Raw genomic sequence first — 17,545 nt, 5'->3', positions numbered from 1 at the left:
CTCTCCCTCCCTCCCTCCCTCCCTCCCTCCCTCCTCGTCTCCTTTTCTCTCTCTCTCTCTCTCTCTCGCTCGCTCAAAAACTAAACATTAAAAAAAATAGATTGTGGTAAGTAAAGATGCATATTGTAAAGAGTAACCACAAAAAAAATAAAAAATACATAGTAAAAAAGTCAACAGACTTACTATGGTATACTACCATACTTATAGTATACTAGAAATATTTCACACACAAAAAAGATAGTAAAGGAAGAGGAGAGGTTAAAGACCTGAAACAAAAACAAACAGCAAGATGGCATACATAAACCCAACCATGTCAATAATTATATCAAATGCGAATGGACTAACTGCCTGTTCAAAAGGTAGGGATTGTCAACCTGGATAGAAAGGCAAGATGTAACTATATGCTGTCAATAAGAAATATACTTTAGATGTAAAGACAGAAATAGGCTGAAAGTAAAAAGATGCTAAAAAATAGATTATATAAACAGTAACCATAGGAGAGCTGGGATGACTGTATTAATAACATAAAATATAGTTAGGGTAAATATTACTAGAGATAGAGGGACGTTTCATGAGGACAAGAGTTGATACTTGAAGAAAATATAACAATTATAAAAACATACTTAACATCACCAGAACATCTGAAACAAAAACTGACAGGAATTTAAAGAGAAATAAAAGATTCAACAATAATAGTTACAGATTTCAATACTCCATTCTTAATACTTGATAGAGAAACTAGAGAAAATTAGCATGGATATAGAAGACTTAACACTGTCAGCCAGCTCATATTTATTGAATACTCTATGTAGAATATACATTTTTTTTCAAGTGCATGTGGAACAGTCTCTAAGAATATTCTGGGCCATAAAATAAGTCTCAATTATTTTTGAAGGTTGTAATCATAAGGTGTGTTTTATGACCACAATAGAATTAGAGATCCATAACAGATAGAAATCTAGGACATCCCCAAATACTTGAAATTAAACAGCATACTTATAAATAACCCATAGGCCAAAGAAATCCCAAGGCAAATTTAAATATATTTTTGACTAGATGAAGATGAAAACATACTACAATTCATGGAATGCAACTAAAACAGTGATTAGAGGAAAACTTATAGCTTTTAAATTTATAACTGTTAGGAAAGAAGAAAGGTCTCAAGCATTAACCTAGGCTTCCACCTTAAGAAACTAGATAAAGAGCAAACTAATCCCAAAGTAAGATGATCATATGGGGATTTTATTTTATTTTTTTCTTTTCTTTTTTTTTTTTTTTAAATTTTTTTAACGTTTTATTTATTTTTGAGACAGGGAGAGACAGAGCATGAACAGGGGAGGGTCAGAGAGAGGGAGACACAGAATCTGAAACAGGCTCCAGGCTCTGAGCTGTCAGCACAGAGCCCGACGCGGGGCTCGAACTCACGGACCGCGAGATCATGACCTGAGCTGAAGTCGGCTGCTTAACCGACTGAGCCACCCAGGCGCCCCTCATATGGGGATTTTAAAAAATCTTTTATTTTATTAAATGGTACAGAGGTCAGCAAACTTTGACATGTGGGCCAGCTATTTTTGTAAATAAAATTATTAAAGAATGAAAACTGCCTTTATACACAGATGATATCATCCCATATTTACCTATATAATTCACAACAAACCAGAAGCAAATAAAACTAATTGAGTTTAGCAAGGAGGTTACTTCAAAGAAATTGAAAGGATTATAAGGGAAAATCATGAACTTTATCTCAACAAATTAGAAAACTTAAATGGAGTGGACAAATTCCTAGACACATATCATTAAAGCTAACTCGAGAGAAAATAGAATACGTATATGAAAACCTTTAATAATTAAAATGAATCAGTACTTAAACATTTTACTATAAAGAGAAGCCCAGGCCCAATGGCTTCATTGGTGAATTCTATCAAACGTTTAAAGAAGCACTAAATCTAATCCTTCACAAAGTCTTTCAGAAAGTAGAGGAGGGGGTACCTGGGTGGCTCCGTCAGTTGAGCGTCTGACTCTTGATTTCATCTTGGGTCATGATCTCATGGTCATGGGATCGAGCCCCGTGTTGGGCTCCTTGCTGAGTGTTGGAGCCTGCTTAAGATTCTCTCCACCCACCCCCCATCCACCTCCTGTGCCCCTCTGCCCTTCTCCCCTGCTTGTGTGTGCGCTGTCTCTAAAATAAAAATAGGGTGCCTCGGTGACTCAGTTGGTTGTGCATCTGACTCTTGATTTCTGCTCAGCTTATGATTTCATGGTTCAAGAGTTCAAGCCCCTCACTGGGCTACATGCTGGTAGTGTGGGGCCTGCTTGGGATTCTCTCTTTCTGCCCCTCCGCTGTGTGTGCACTCTCTCACTCTAAATAAATAAACTTAAAATAAAATAGATTAAAAAAAAAACTTAAAAAAAAAAAAAAGAAGTAGAGGAGGAAAGAGCACTTTCCAACTCATTCTATGAGGACACTATTACTCTGATAACAAAGCCAGAGGCATCATAAGAAAACTGTAGACTAGTAACCCTTATGAACACAGACATAATAACCTTTAATAAAATATTAGTAAACCAAATTCAGCAACATAGAAAAATGGATTATATACTACGAGCAATTGGGCTTTATTCCGGACATGCAAGATTGGATAAATATGTAAAAATTATTGTAACATACCAGGGGTCAGAAGATGTTCTCTTCAAAGGCTAGCCGCTAAATATTTTAGGCTTTAGGACCAGTATAGTTTCTGTTGAAACTACTCAGCTCTACTGTAGTACTGCAAAAACAGCCATAGATAATATGTGAATAAGGGGGTGTGCCTGTGTTGTAGTAAAACTTTACAAAAATAGCTGGCCCACAAGTCCTAGTTTGCTGTCCTGTAATAAACCGTATTAACTAAAGGTTTTTTGAAAAGCCCGCATGATCATCTCAGTAGACATGGAGAAAGCATTTGATGTAATCCAATACTCATTCATGATAAAATTTTTCAACAAGTCAGTAATAGTAGGCAACTTATGCACCTTGATAAAGGTCATCTATGAAAAGCCTAAAGTTAACATAATATTTAATGGTGAAATATGAATGCTCTTCCCCTAAGATTGGGAACAAGGTAGATGAGAAGGTCCACTCTTACCACTTCTTCTTTTTTTTTTTAATTTTTTAAATTTATTTTTGAGAGAGACAGAGTGCAAGTAGGGGATGGGCAGAGAGATAGGGAGACACAGAATCTGAAGCAGGCTCCAGGATCTGAGCTGTCAGCACAGAGCCCGATGCGGGGCTTGAACTCATGAACCACGAGATCATGACCTGAGCTGAAGTCAGATGCTTAACCAACTGAGCCACCCAGGCACCCACCACTTCTTCTTAACATTCACTGGAGGTTCTACCTAGTGCAGTGGGGGTAGAGGGGCATCTAAATTGGAAAGAATTAAAACTTTTTTTATACATACATGACATAATCCTGTATGCCTAAGTAATTCACAAAAAACTAAAACAAGAACAAATTGAGTTTAAGCAAAGTCACAGGATACTAGATCAATATACAGAAATAGTTTTTTGTTTGTTTGTTTTGTATACTAGCAACAATCCAGAAATGAAAGTAAGAAATCAGTTCCATTCATGATTGCATCAAAAATCGTGCAACCTTAACCTACTTAAGGAATAAATTTAACAAAAGTATTATAAGATTTGTACACTAAAAACTATAAAATATTGTTGAGAGAAGTTTAAAAAGACCTAAATAAATGGAGAGATATTCCATATTCATGGATTACAAGTCTAAATGTTAAAATGACAGTTATCCCCAAATTGATGTCTGGATTCAGTGCAATCGCTCTTTAAAAAAAAAATTTAAAAAATCCCAGCTGACTTCTTTGAAGAAATTTAATCTTATAATTTATGTGGAAATGCAAAGGAATTAAAGTAGAATAGCCAATACAATTTTGAAAAAGCACAAAGTTGGAGGAATTTCATTATATGGTTTCAAAAATTAGTGTAAAATAATAAGGCAGTGTGATTTTTTGGTATAAGAATAGGTACTAGAACTGGATTGAGAGTTCAGAAATAAATCATTACATATGTGGTCAGTTGATTTTTGACAGAGGTGCCAAGACAATTCAGTGGAGGAAAGTGTAGTTTTTTCCAACAAGTAATGCTGGGAAAATTGGGTACCTATGTGCAAAACAAAAAGAAGAACTTATGCCCTTAATTTATACTAGACAGAAAAATGAGCTCAAAGTGGATCATACACCTAAATCTAAAACTACAAAATGTCTTGAAGAATGTTTTTGTGACATGGGCTAGGCAACCACTTCCTGTACATGATACCAATGACACAAGTCACAAAAAGAAAAATTTGATAAATTGACTTCATTAAAGTGTAAAACTTTTGCCTTTAAAAAGACATTAACAAGGAAATGAAAAGACAAGCTACAGAGTGAGAGAAAAATTTGTGTATCTGATAAAGGAGTGTCTAAAATAAATAAAGAACTCTTACAACTCAGAAGACAAGCCAGTTTTAAAAAATGGACAAAAAATGTCGTATGATTCCACTTACATGGATAACTAGAATAGGCAAGTTCTTAGAGACAGAAAGTAGAAAAGGGGAAGTGGGTTGAAGAATAGATTGCTAGGGGGTGTGGAATGGATAGTTCATGTTTAATAGGTACAGAGTTTTTGTTTAGAATTACGAAAATATTCTTGGGGCACCTGGGTGGCTCAGTCGGTTAAGCGTCCAACTTTGGCTCAGGTCATGATCTTGCTGTTTATGAGTTTGAGCCCCGCCTCTGGAGCCTGCTTCGGATTCTGTCTCCTTCTCTCTCTGCCCCTCCCCTTCCTTGTGCGCTCTCACGCGCTCGCTCGCTCTCTCTCAAAAATAAATAAATGTAAAAAAATTTTTTTTAAAGAATTATGAAAATATTCTGGAAATGGATAGTGGTGGCGTTTGCACAGCATTGTGAATTTAATGCCACTGAATTGTACACTTAAAAATGGTTAAAATTGTAGATTTTTGTGTTATGTTTTATCACAATAAAAGCAAAGAATTAGAAACATAAGACAAAAGACTTGAACATTTTATCACATAAAAAGTTGTTCAACATAATTAGTTATTAGGGAAATGTAAATTAAAATCACAGTGAATTTCCACTGTATTCCTTCTGGAATGACTATAGTCAAAAAGACTATAAAAATGTGTTGGTAAGGATGTATGGAAACTGGAAACTGTGCATTGCTATGAGAATGTAAAATGGTACAGTTACTTTGGCAGTCAATTTGGTAATTTAATAAATATAAACGTACCATATGATGCTGCAGTTTCACTCCTAGGTATCTACCCAAGAGAAATAAAAACCTATGTCCACACAAGGACTTGTATGTGAATGTCTGTAGCGTTATTTATAATAGCCAAAATCTGGAAACAGTTCAAATGTCTATCAAATGGTGAAGGGGTAAACAAAATCTGGAATATCCGTAAAATGGAATGCTATTCAACACTAAAAAAGAATGAGCTGCTAATGTATGCTACAACATGAATAAACTTCAGAAACGTTATTCTAAGTGAATGAGGCCAAACTTAAAAGACTACATATTATATGATTCCATTTATGTGAAATGTCTAGAAAAGGCAAATTTATAGAGACAGAAAGTGGATCAATGGTTGGGGCTACAGGTAGGAGTGGAGATTGATTGGAAACAGGTTTAAGGGGAGTTTTGGATGAAAGTTCTAAACTTGGATTGCAGTGATAGTTGCACAACTCTAAATGAATAGAAGTCATTGGATTGTACATTTACAGTGGGTTCATTTTATGGTATATAAATTAGACCTAAATAAAGCTGTAGAAAAGTACCTAAGATTGGCTGGAAGGAGGTAAAGGAGGAGACTTTGGGGTACGATAGTGTGTTTTTGTTGTTTGTTTTGGGTAAAATGGTTCTAAGTTTGTCAGGTGATGTCCTGTTGATTTGTGATGTCTCCTATTAATCTTTCACTTGGAAACCTAGACGCTCCCTGCTCCCAGGGCTTTACCCTGTGCCTTGCCTCACGAAAGTCCATTGGAAAGAACTTTCTCTTTGTTTGGGAGGACTGACTCAAGTTGGAGTGTGGCGCTGATGGACCATCTAGGCAGAAGACACTTACATACACAAAAATGCTTTCTCTCAGCCCCAGGTTGTAGATCAACCCCAGCTAGACATCTTGCAAATATATACTGCTGATTGACAAATAGGTGAGAGTATGGGGGATGAGGGTATCTTGCCTTTTGAAAGAGGAGAGCCCATTGAGTGGTTCCATCACATACTAGGATGCTTTGGCTGTATTGTCATGTGCTGTTGGCAGTGTACTTTTCATTGTTTTTGTTGTTGTTGTTGTTTTGTTTTTTGTTTTTGCTGAGGCCTTACAATAACCCTGTGAAATAGTAGAGGTATCCTTAGTCCCCGTTTACGTAGAAGGAAGGCTTACAGGGTGACTCACTTGTCCAAGAGCACAGAACTACGGCAGAGTTGAACTTACTCTGACTCTATATCCTAAACCACTTCTTTTATACTCTGCTGTTTTGCCTCAACTGTTTACTGGGAAGAGGAGCAGAAGGAGCATGTGATTTTGACTCATCACACATGTTTTCAGTAGATCCAGTTAGTCTAAAACAAAGGAGGGGAAGTTGGACCAAAGTTATCAGTTCAGGGGTTTTATAGCAAGTATAGTAAGAGCAAACCTGATATCTGGTAGTTACTAAAATTATACTTGAGTTGGAACTATAATTCATGGCACGGATGGTTTGAAGATATCCAGTGCTTGGTTCAAGGAGTAGATCACTTCCTGTGTTATAAATATAACTGCCAGAAATCATGAGGAAGTTCATTTGACAAACATTTACTGAGTGTCTATTCCATGCCAGCTTGCTTGCCAGCCAAGATCCAGGATCACAAGGTCCAGTTGGATCCTATTGAGATACAGCCTGAGAGAACAGGAGTAGGCTGGAATTTCCTTCATTGTTTTCATTCTCTGAAGCTGCTCCCCTCCAAAGTGACCACATCCACCAGGGACCTGGAGCCTGTCACTTTCTACTGTCCTTGCAGCTGAGCTTTCTACAGGTTCCCTTTCTTGATAAAAATAGTCCATCTTTTCTTCCTTTTCCACTGTGGATTCTTCCATCTGCTTTTCAGCCAAACATAGGTAGCTTGCATCTAAAAGAAATCTTTGCTTTTTAAAAAAAGACATTTAAAAGTATTTTTTCTTAATTGTTGGAATAGTTTTATGCTTATTGCTAAACACTGGGAAGGCATAGATGAGTTATAAATGATAAACATAAAAATCACCTCTAATTCTACAACTTAGTGATTTCAATTGTTAACATTTTTGCTTCCAGTCTGTCTGAACTTCCAGGCTGTTTTTTTACTTCCTGTCAGCCAGTGTTTGCTTGTATTTTGTGTCAGACTCTTGGTGAAATATTTTACACGTATTCTTACTCCTCAAGTAGCTTGTGAAACAAATACTATCATTATTATCTTCTATTTACAGATGAAACAGACTTAAAGGTAAGTAACTTGTCCAAGTTCACATAGTGGATAAGTAATGTAGCTGGAATTTTAACCTTATTTAAATAGCTCCAGCTCTTCACTACTACCTTTCCAGAAATCTTATTTTCTTCTGTGACTATCACTCCAGAATTGTTCTCTGCGGGATTGTCAGTAACCTTTTAAATTCCTGCCTTCTCCAGCCTTATCTCCAGACCTCTTTTCCATCTTCTGTGTGTTACAGCCACACTTCCAGTTTTGTGCAGGCACTATGCCTTTAGCCTGCCTATGTGCCATTTGTTCCCTTTGCTCAGAATGCTCACCCCACCTCTCTTACCCAGGTCATTATGTTTATCCTTCAAGTCTTCACTTAAATGTCACTTTCTTGAGATCCTTTCCCAGGCCTTTCTCACCCCCAAGACTGGATTGGTCCCTTCTATTATTTGCTCCTACAGAACTTTGATTTTCCTTTTGCAGACCTTTTCACACTTAAAATTATTTGTTCATTAGAATTTGGTCCACTATTTTCACTACATGCTTTGTTCTCTTCACATCTGGCTTCTTTTGCAGTCCAGGTGCATAGTATGTGTCCAATAACTGTGTTCAATAAAAGAAATTTTTTTTCTTCCTGTACTTAGCTCATTCACTTTTAGCTCTATGTTTGTAAATCACAAATACGCATCCTCTTTTCAGAAAATGAACTTTCTCTGTTTTCCATTTTGAAATTGCTCATTTCTTAATGCACTCCAGGCTCTTAATCTAGTCAAGAAAGGCACCATTTTTGACTCCTTGCTATCTTTTCTGTTTGAGCCAATTCCTTGGAAGGTGGATCTGGTCTATTGACCTGGAAAGATGGCCACAATATTTTAAGTGAAAAAAGGTTCTAGAACAGTATATATAATTTGTGGTATTTTCTCTAAATACAAATACATGTATTTTCAATATCTCTGAAATATCTGGGAAGCTATCCACTGAACAGAATGATGGGGGAGGCAACAAGTTTCTCTTTTGTATAAAATTTTCAGTGACTACATCGTACTAAAAAGAAATCTCTTTTGAACAAGAAAAAACAAAAACAAAAGCAAAAAGCCTTTTGAAGATATCCTTTCTATTCCTTCCACTCCTGCTGCCTCAGATTTAGCTCAGCTTATTTGTACAAGAGTTTTTTTTTTCTCTCTTTCTCTCTTTTTGTCTCTTTCACATCTCTCTTCTCTTCTTCCCATTTCATATGCTTGGTCAGTCTTCCCAAAACCTTGCTTTCGTTATCTCTTTTTGGAGCTCAGCACTTTAAAGTGGCTCTCTGTTTCACTAATTCTGCATGTTTCCCCCTGGCTCACAAGGTCTTATGTAATTTGTTCTCTGCCTTTCCAGGACTGCTCCTCATGATTTCCCTCACACGGTCTCAGAGCTGTTCTGCTCAGGGTTCCCTGTACATGCCACATATTTTTTTCTATTGCAAGTATTTATTTACAGTCTTCACTCTGAAAAATACCCTTAAACTCCCACAGTTGTTTGCCTTCCTGTAGCATTTAGTTTTATCTAAGAGAAACTGCAGATTTTGGTGGCTGAAATGTGTTATTTTTTTTATTGGCATATTTAGACTATTTATCCTCTGGGTAAATAAGTGGCATACTTGTTCAGGTGTACATTTTTCAAAGAACATGTAGGACATTCTTTTCTGATTTTTTCAGAAAATTTGGAAATAATTGGTTGTTGAAAAATAATGCCTAGACTGCTTGTTATAATAAAATACAGATTCTGGGACCCTACATCTGGTCTAGGGTAGAACTCAGGAATCTGCATTTTTCAGAGCAGCTGATCTAGGTGATTCTGGTACGTGACAACTAGGTTGGGAAACACTGGCCTGAACGCCATATTCTTCCTGAATTCTTGGCATTTTTTGCATCTTTCTCTTGGCTTTGATTCTCTTTTTAGTTCTTGGCTCATTGTATTTGTACTTCTACTTCCTTCCTATTCCTGAGGAAAAAAAAGTTGGAAAGCTAACTTGATAAGACTGTTTTCCTACTGCTTTACTGAATTTGACTTTTGCTATGAGAATCTGTTTTTCCCTATCTCAGACTTAAGTATATGATTAAATTATTGATGACCAAGGCCTTTGTCTTCCTGTCATTATCTTGAAAGATTTAGTGGCTCATCTCATGTTATAGAAGTCAGAAAATTGATACCACATTTTACATTTTGTTAAAATAATGTGCATTTCCCATTTCACTTAGTTTTTGTCTTAGTCCCTCTTAGTTTGAGGGACGTGGTTGCAAAGGTCACAGCGAATGGGTCTCACAGTTTTGGTCAAAGAGATTAAGTGCATTTGAATAAGAAAAGCAGGGTATTCATGCTAAGGCATACTATATGGTCATTTAAAAAAGAACCAATACAATATATATAGCACGATTGTTTCAGAAGGCTATCTACAATAGCTGTCTAGTATAGCTGAGTAAAACAGATTGTATAGCAGTAAATATAAAATCAGCTTGTTTTTGTTTAAGCCACCCCCCAAAAATCCCAATATATATCTGTTTGTGTGTATATGGGTAAACGTCTCACAGGTCATAAATTAAGTGATTAGTTTATGATATTTATTTATTAATAATACTAACATAAATAACACGTTTATTATATTGATTATAACAAGTTATTAAGCTTACTGTTTATTACATTTATCAGTGATTTCCACTGAGGAAAAGAAAGATCATAAGGAAAGGGATTTTCAGTTTTTACTTCATATATTTCTTTCTTTTATTTTTTTTTTAAAGTTTATTTGTTTTGAGAGAGAGAGAGAGAGAGAGAGAGAAAGAGAAAATCCCAGGCAGACTCCACACCGTCAGCACGGAGCTCGATGTAGAGCTCGAACTCACGAACCATGAGATGATAACGTGAGCTGAAGTCAGACTCTTAACTGACGGAGCCACCCAGGCATTCCCATAAATTTTTTTTAATGTTTATTTATTTATGAGAGAGACAGAACATGAGCAGGGAAGGGGCAGAGAGAGAGGGAGACACAGAATCTGAAGCAGGCTCCAGGCTCCAAGCTGTCATCACAGGGCCTGATGCGGGGCTTGAACCCATGAACCACAAGATCATGACCTGAGCTAAAGCCGGATGCTTAGCTGACTGAGCCACCCAGGTGCCCCTCAATATTTGAATTTTAAATAATGAGTATGTGATTTTTTTTAATTTAAAAAATTATGAAAGCATTAATTTTTTAATACGGTATGATGTCAAGGTATACAGTTTGTTCTTCCTAGAAAATATCATTTAACTCTAGAACATTTAAAAAAAAAGAAAAAGAAGAATTCTAGGAATTTAGAGTGCTTATTCCATAATAGAACCAAAGAGAGTAAGAGAGGCTTTACCCAGTGTATTGGAGACCGCAGCAGCATCCACCCAGCACAGTAGCTGATGCACTCAAGTGACTCTGCTTTTGCTTCCCTTAGGTTGTTTGGTCCGCAGTTTGCATTCATTGATCAGTGAGTTGATTCAGACTCAAACCCACCGACAGCAATGAATGTTGAGTGCAGCCATCAGTGTTTCCATTTGGTGGAGTTGCCTTGGCACTCCCGAATTCCTGGCTCTTCTTTTCCACACGGGTTCTTTGAGTTCTGTGTCTGGCATCTCTCTCAGTAACCAGTGGTCGAGGGCCCACATAGTTATAGATAACATTGATACTAGAGCTGGGAGGTCCTTAAAGATGAGAAACTATGTTTCAGAGAATGGAAGGAGCCCTTGGAGAAGCTAACAGGTAGCTCTATGACCACAAGGGCAGTGCTTGCATACCTTGTAGATGTAGACAAGAGTTGAGGGTCCTGGCTTTTCCTTCTGTTTTGAACTGAGAAATAGTGCTTTTCAAGGTAAATTAGCACAGGTTACGTTTGGGGTTAAATAATAATAGTAGCTTACATATATTGAGTATTTGCTGTGTGCTAGGAATGGTAGAAAGCACTTTATATTTTATCTCATTGAATCTCAAAACTTCATGAGGTAAGTGTTCTTATTTCCCATTTTATACACGAGAAAACAGACTCAGATACTTGCCTGTGGTCACAGAGCTTAGTTAGGAAGTCTAACCAAGATTCATCCCAGATCTCTGACTCCAGACCTTTTTTTTTTTTTTTTTTTACTTGAATTTAACAAACATTTAAATAAGCACATGTGTGGATAGAAATAGTGAAGCAATAGTTGCTTTCAAACAGCTCATGTTCTAACAGGGCTGTCAAAACTTAACCACATTAACTGTAATTGGAGGTAGGATGTGATAAGAGCTGTGCAGATATTAGATAGTTTTGTGCTATTTTTGCTTAGTAAATCCTTCTCTTGCCCTTAATAAAAGTTTTAAGGGGATGTGGAAGAAATGGGTGTAAAATACTTAATTGAATGTGGCTCCAAACCGAAATACATATTTTTAATGTCTTTCCTTGCTACATCCTATTTCTCACCAGGGTGGCATATTTCTAGGAGGCATTTTTAAATACGTTAGATATTATCATGGAGTTCTCCTTATCTTATTGAAATGAAGCACTTATTTGTCAAAAACACAACAAAAAGCAAGGAACAGTGGATAATAGAAATAGGAGCTCTTAAAAAATTCACTGGATCACCTTTGGGGGACAGGCAGCAGGACTGGTTCTGGTGATCTTATGTGACATGTGAAGGTACAGCCTGCTCCCTTGCTTCAGGAAATGTAGTGCTGTTTGTAAAGACCCCAAGGTACAGTCAACGGTCGGTGGTTTTTTCAAATCCCAAACTCACCGACAGCGTTGAATGTTCCTTGGAGTCCTCTGAAGGCTGGGTTCTGGCCCTGTCAGCCCTTCTTCAGCCTGTGCCCATGTTCCAGGAGCCATTAAGCAGTGAGATGACTGCTGATAGAGGCTCTCATATTCTTTTCCAGATTTCAGGTTGAGAGTATTTAAATTATGAAATCAGTTTGTGTACAGCAGAGAGCTAATGAACTTAATGAACTGGCGAGGCTGCAGTTGTTGATGCAAGCCGACTCCAGTGGCTGGCTGAGAAAATGGCTTTGAATGGTATTATTTTTTAATTCTGAAAATGTCGAGTACCTCATTTTTATAGTAGGTTCATTATTAAAGGGCATGGGTAAGAAAGAAATTAACATACATTGTGGACTCTGTTATATGCTGGGATTTGTATATTTTTATCTCATTAAACTCTCAACAACCCACTTGTACCTCATGAAAAAACTGAGTTGAGAAATGAAATGATTTGCCCAAAGTTACATAGCCAGGAGTTAAGGTTATAAGCCAGAACTTGAATGTTGGATTTTTTGAATGCAAAGCTCATTCATTGATCAGATCACCACCTTCCTTGTCCACCACAAAACTTACTGTTGTGTATCGGGGGGGTAACATCTTCAGTGAGAGCTAAGTCAAATAAGTAAACATTTTCTCCTTATTTACTTGTATTAATAGTAGGTGGGTCTGTAGGTGAAATATTTCATAGAGAACGATGAAAAAAATTGACCTTAATAGCTGGTGATCTTTCTAGTTGAGATCCTGGATTGCTGAGTTACCACAGAGGTTCAGTGATTGTCTACAAGTGATTTTCCATATTGAAAAAACAAAAAATAAACAAAAACTCCATTACCTAGTAGAAAGCCTGCATTTCTCCTCAGTAAGGTCACAGAGAGTTAACTAAAATGTCAGGTGTCTTTGCTTTTGGCATGAAGTGTATTGGTACATTATAGACATACTAGTTATTTTTTATTGGCTACTGAATGTCCTTGATTAAAAATCTGGAGCATGAATTAATTATATGCAACTTTTCAGAATGCGGGGTTTCTAATGGGAGGGATCTAGGAGTGCTCAGTAGAAGGGCTTACAGAACTGCTGGCTGAATTAAGGTTAATCTTTAATCAGGGATAGTTATTGTCATTTGCTTTAGATTTAAGTATTAAAGATTGACTCTTCTCAAATTCATTTTTAGAGCAGCCAAGTGGTACACATTTAAAAAAAAAATCAACCACTGAGAATTTGGTATGAAAGTAAACTGTTTACATTCTATGTCAATTTAATTATTTCACCCTCTGTCAAAACACTCCAGTTAGCCAGCTTTGTTGAGTTCTCAGTGTTATGACAGTGAATTGTATACAAATGAAAACAAAAATCAAGCAACTGTTACTGTGTAGTAGTTTAAAAACTCTTTAATGTGTTTACTTTAAACAGTCTTCCTCTTGATCTGATGGTTTGAAGAGATGTCAATGCCTTATACCATTTGGACAAATGTTCAGACTTTTAAAAAAAACTGACTTCTGCTGCTCCAAGCCATTAGATGTCTATACAAAATACCATTGTTCAAATTCATGGCATTCTAAGAAGAATGCTTTTCATAGACTTGAAAAACTAGAGCAGCGTGAAAGGTAAGTTTCTAGAATGACATAGGGGTGTTTCTCACTGTACTTGAGGTAATTTTCATGGCAGGAAAGGCCACCATTATCCTCACTCCTTTAATTTGCTTTAAGTCCTTAATTTTAGTTTTTACCATCAGGCAAGTTTGAGGCACACATTGGGTCTTTTAAATGAGTTTGCTAAGGTGTTTATATACTTAATGCAAGGATAAAGCTTAAGAGTTAAAAAAAAAAAAAAGTTAAGGCTAAAATTAGCCAAGAGTGATAGAAACTACAAATTTAATAAATCGGTCTATTTCATTCTTGATTTACATTGGTTTTGAGTTTGTCAAAACTCACCATGCCATCCTTTACTGTTTGACTTACCTTCTTTCCTTTTCCAGAGGTACTACGAAATACTGAAACCCACATTGCTCCAACTTAGAGATGTAATTGTTTTCATAGTCCTCTTGAGGCCTCTTGATATACTTGAAAGAAACAAGAAGCATAAACTCAATAAAACGATATATTTGAGGGATTAGTAGCATAGCAGAGGAGTCACAGTCTCAGGTGTCTGTCTGTCCAGACACTTCCCACGGGTTACACAGGGAGCATGTCTGGAAGTGTTTGGCAGAATTGCTACTAATCTTGAGGACAAATTCTTAAGTTATAAAGATGACAACAGCTTGTCACTGTGAATCCGTGTTCCTCTTAGCCGAACTAACTGCTAATGTTCTCCTTCATCCTTATGCTAATTTGGCGTGAAATCCTAGGATTCTTTCTCCTCCAATTAGCTCTTGCCATCATGGAGCCCAGTGTCTGCCCAGGGAACTAGATGTAGACACAGCTGATGACAAAAGAGGATGATTTTAGTGCTGGTGGAATGATATGAATCATGTTGAGGGAGAATAGAGAAACGGGTTAATTGTGCCCCAGAGTGCTAGGAAAGATAGATATCTAAGGGTCACATCTGATCTGAACCTCAAAAGATACAGTTGAATTTTTGCTAGACAGAGAAGGAAAGATTCCAATAGAGGAAAGATTGCACAGGAAGTCCTAGAAGCAGGAAAGGTCAGGTAATGATGAGTGGTGAGATTAATCTCTCAGGATCAGGTAACTCATCCTTAAGATTCGGGACAAATAGCACTTGCCCTTCCTGTGCACACAGCTGTGAAAATCAAATGAGCTTGTTCATGTGAAAGTAACGTGAATGTAGTAGTTTGTAGATTTCTCTTTTCTCGTTGCTCTTGGTTCATATGTGTTAAAATAGAATAGATTAAATACCTTATCATGATAGACTTTTCCAAATTCGATTCTTTTTTGGCTCTTTTTTTCCTTTAGAGTGACCATAATTTAATTTTTTCATATATTGAGTGTTTGGAGAAGTAATATAGCATAGTAGAGTACAGATTTGGATCCAGAATCTTAACTTTGCAGCTTACTAGCTGTGTGAACTTGGGCAAATTACTTAACCACTCTGTTTCTCTGTTTCCTTATCCATAAAATGGGGATAATGATAGTATCTACGCGTTGGTTTATTGTGAGAACTAAATGAGGTAATATATATCAGGTGTATAAAACAACACATGACACATATTAAAATTTATGTGTTTTTATATATGTTTTTTCAAAATGATTTGAATTCTTAAAATCATTTACAATTATTTTCATATTACAAATATGCAAATAAAATTGCATATTTTATCCATAATTTGGTTTTAAGTCCATATACACGAATGTAAAACCCTTATTTTACAGTTAAAATACTTTCCGAATAGCTTATTGCATTGTATATGTATATGTATCTGTATATGTGTGTTTCAAAGACATTTTTTTAAAATAATCCTCTGCCACTTCCTTTGTGACCTTAAAGTTTTTTTGATCTCCCATGAGCTTCAATTTCCTCAATCTGTTAAAATAAGAATAATAGTATAGTAGTACTACATATTGCTTGTGAAGATTAAATTAGATAATATAGTTAAAAACTTTCTGAAAGGCTGTAGGTTCTCTCCCTAAATATATGCATATAAACACAAAATTTTGAAAGCATTTTCAGTTTTGGAATCGAAGAACCCATCTATAGCCTCCCTATGAACTTCAGGTTAAGAAATCTGACCATAGGGCCACCTGGGTGGCTCAGTTGGTTGGGCATCCAACTCTTGATTTCAGCTTGAGTCATGATTTCATGGTTTGTGGGTTAGAGCCCTATGTCGGGCTTTGCACTGATGGCACGGAACCTGCTTGGGATTCTCTCTCTCTCTCTCTCTCTCTCTCTCTCTCTCTGCCCCTCCTCTGCTTTCTCTTTTTCTCAAAAATAAATAAATGAACTTTAAAAAATCCTGACTAGAGATCTAGACCAAGATTTTGCAATCTAGTCTTGCCACTGATGTAATGTTGATGCTTTTGGAAGTTTAGATCTCTGTTTTACTAGAAGTGACTGCTTGCTAGCAGTACTGCAACTAGTCACATCTTTCTAGTCACATCTAGTCACATCTAGTCACATCTTTCTCTATATCATAATCTATGTGATGTAACTGGATAATGATTACTGGACAATGATGGTCTCTGGAAAAGTAGTTATTAGGCTTCATCAGTTTCTGTATTAATTGCGGATACCAACCAGTAATTAGTAAATCTGTGCTTATACAATTAGAATTTCTAAAAGAAGTTGCCAGATGAGAAATTAACACAAATATTTGAATGAACTTAATTTACTTTGCAACAGTTCGACACCTTTCCCCATTCCTCCAGCAACTGTTTAGTTTGGATCTTATCTCAGCACTAAGACTACTAATTCTGGCCTTAAATTAGGCTGAAAGAATGTGTTGTTTCAAGGCAGTGCTTACAAAGGAGACTGCTAGATCCAGAGTTTTTATTTGAATGTTAGGGAGGGGGAAAAAAAGGGTGCACCAAATATTGCGGTTGTATATGGAATTATTGATCATTCTTATATTTAGCCTGTTTGAGGTTTTATCAGAGAGTTGAGAAGTATAAAGAGAAATTTAAACTCAGTAGCTTGGAACATTTTACTTTTTGACATGGCAACTTTATATCAGGGTATTTCAGATATTTTAGATGAGTCTGGAAGACAAGAGGTGGGCAGGCCACCTCACTGAAATAGCAAATTAGCCTACTGCCGAAAGACAATATTTCTTTTTTTTTTAAATATTTTTAATTTTTTTTTTAAGTTTATTTACTTTGAGAGACAGCACAAGCAAGGGAGGGGCAGAGAGAAGGGAGAGAGAGAATCCCCAGCAGGATTCCTTTTTTTTTTTTTTTTTTTTTTAACGTTTATTTCTGAGAAAGAGAGAGAGGGAGGGCGGGCAGGCCAGAGTGTGAGCAGGGGAGGGGCAGAGAGGGGGAGACACAGAATCTGAAGCAGGCTCCAGGCTCTGAGCTGTCAGCATAGAGCCCAAATGAGGCTTAAACTAATGGACCATGAGATCATGACCTGAACTGAAGTTGGATGCTTAATTGACTGAGCTACCCAGGCGCCGCCGCCCCTGCCCCCTCCCCACCCCGCCCCCAAGTAGGATTCTGGCAGTGTAGAGCCTGACGTGGGGCTCGAATTTCCGAACCATGAGATCATGACCTGAGCCAAAACCAAGAGTCAGATGCTTATCCCACTGAGCCACTCAGGTGTCCTGGCAATATTTCTTTTCAAATGGGACATGTGCTTTAAAACCTAT

The 17,545-nt window shown here is 36.8% G+C and overlaps 1 protein-coding gene and 1 long non-coding RNA gene across 4 annotated transcripts in view; one reads left to right on the top strand and one right to left on the bottom strand.

The window, feature by feature from the left end:
• The window catches only part of NR6A1 (nuclear receptor subfamily 6 group A member 1), a 230,481-nt gene that overhangs the window by 57,772 nt on the left and 155,164 nt on the right, over positions 1–17,545 (top strand). The window lies entirely within an intron of this gene.
• The window catches only part of LOC109250182 (uncharacterized), a 53,944-nt gene that overhangs the window by 7,934 nt on the left and 28,465 nt on the right, over positions 1–17,545 (bottom strand). The window contains exon 2 of the long non-coding RNA XR_002072914.2: positions 14,244–14,344. This is a non-coding gene — a long non-coding RNA (uncharacterized LOC109250182). The remainder of the gene's footprint in view (positions 1–14,243; positions 14,345–17,545) is intronic.

Source organism: Panthera pardus, unplaced genomic scaffold (genome assembly GCF_024362965.1).
Source record: "Panthera pardus isolate Hobbes unplaced genomic scaffold, ASM2436296v1 HiC_scaffold_20, whole genome shotgun sequence".
Lineage (NCBI taxonomy): Eukaryota > Metazoa > Chordata > Mammalia > Carnivora > Felidae > Panthera > Panthera pardus.
The sequence above is the reverse complement of the archived record's forward strand: the minus strand, read 5'-3'. Positions and strand labels throughout refer to the sequence as shown.